The sequence below is a fragment of the Alligator sinensis genome, unplaced genomic scaffold, assembly GCF_000455745.1.
Source record: "Alligator sinensis unplaced genomic scaffold, ASM45574v1 scaffold1423_1, whole genome shotgun sequence".
Classification (NCBI taxonomy): domain Eukaryota; kingdom Metazoa; phylum Chordata; order Crocodylia; family Alligatoridae; genus Alligator; species Alligator sinensis.
This window is the reverse complement of record NW_005842621.1, coordinates 786,324-788,058: the sequence shown is the minus strand read 5'-3', so window position 1 is coordinate 788,058 and position 1,735 is coordinate 786,324.

Below are 1,735 nucleotides of genomic sequence, written 5' to 3'. Positions count from 1 at the left end.
GCTCCCTCCCTCCCTCCATCCCCGCCTCCTCCTCCGGGCCCGCAGCCGGGCTGCGATGCTTGGGACCCGCTCCGCCCACGCCGCGCCTCCGGAGCCGCCAGGAACGGCGCTAGCGCCCCGGGCCGGCCTGACCCCGCACCCGCGGACGAGCCCGCCGCGCCGGCACGCTGTCTTTAAGGAAGCAGCCGGGACGCCTGAGACGACTCCAGGCAAGAGCCCTGCAGAAAAGGTGCTGCAAAGTCACCTCCAGGAAGTCCTTCCAAGTCCACAGCACTGCTGTTTACAATAGAAATGCATTCCTGTAGCTGTGCCACTCGTTTGTAGTTGATGGAGTACAAATTCTGGGTTGTTTCTGGTGCAAACAGAGCTTGGGGGCCTTGGCTCCCCCCGTTGTAACCTTGTTTCCTACGGGACAATGGGTTCCGAGTTACAATGTTTCGACTTGTCCCTACCAAGTGTGTCCTCAGTGGCAGGACCACCTGCACAGTCCTCAGACGCGAGCTGTTCAAAAAGTATCCAGACGGACGCTGTAGGAAACCAAATATTTTTATTTCCAGGGGTTGCGGCTTCATCTCCTTGGAAGTCCGCTCCTCCTGCAGCCGCGCGCTTCTCCCAGGTTTTCTGCCCTTGTCAGAAGCCCCTCTGATGAGCAATTTGTGGAAATCGCTAAAAGCTGCTCCGCGTTTTGTTTAGTGGTTTCCACGTCACAAAATCTTCTTCCTTTCTTTATTGAAGGGTCGCATGGGGCCGTATCAGGAGGCTGCGGCACTTGTGGGATACGGTGCAACTTTTTTGTCTTCCCTCAACTAAAGAAAGCCTTGAAGGAAGAAGATTTTGTGACGTGGAAACCATAAAACCAAACGCGACGGAGCAGCTTTTAGGGATTCTACAAAGCGCTCATCAGAGGGGCTCCCCCAGCGGCAGAGAGGCGGGGGGAAGTGCACAGCCGCAGAAGGAGCAGACTTCGAAGGAGATGAAGCCGAAACCCTGGAAATAAAATATTTGGCTTCCTACAGCACCCGTCTCGATACTTTTTGAACAGCCCTCGTATAATCCGTCATGTAACACGTTCATAATCTGTCATACGATATATGGTATGATAAAATCATATCCTTTTCCAACTATTTGAGTATAACTTTGAGTTAAAATAATGTGATAAAACGATATGATAAAATGGTATCATTTTCCAGCTACTTAAGTTGTCTAATAAAAGATATCGGATTTATCCAAAGAACCTTGTCTGCCTGTGTCCTTAGACCAACACCCCTGTAATCTATCAGATAACAGTTCATCCATCATCGAACGTGGCGGTTTACAACCCGTGGGCCGCAGACGTGGTCCACGAAAGATGGCCATGATCAATCGAAATGCATGAATGCCCGCACTTCCCGTTCAAAGGGGTCCGCACCTCCATTGGAAACTTTTTAGGGGTCTGCAAATGAAAAAAAGAAGAGGTTGAAAACCTCTGCTCTAACATCTAACATACAGGCAACCCCCACTTAGCACTCGTATTTGGTTCCTGAAAAACCAAGTGTTCAGCAAAATGAGGGGCAAGCGCAATGGAAAGGTTTTGACAACCCAAGATGGCGACGGGGAGCACTGTAACGAAACTCGCTGAGCACCAGGTGGAGTCAAGTATCAGTTTAAAATGAGCCTTATAGTGAAGCAGCGTTAAGCAGGGGTTGCCAGTATCCATAATCTATCATATACCAGTCATGTTCTCAGATCTCACATC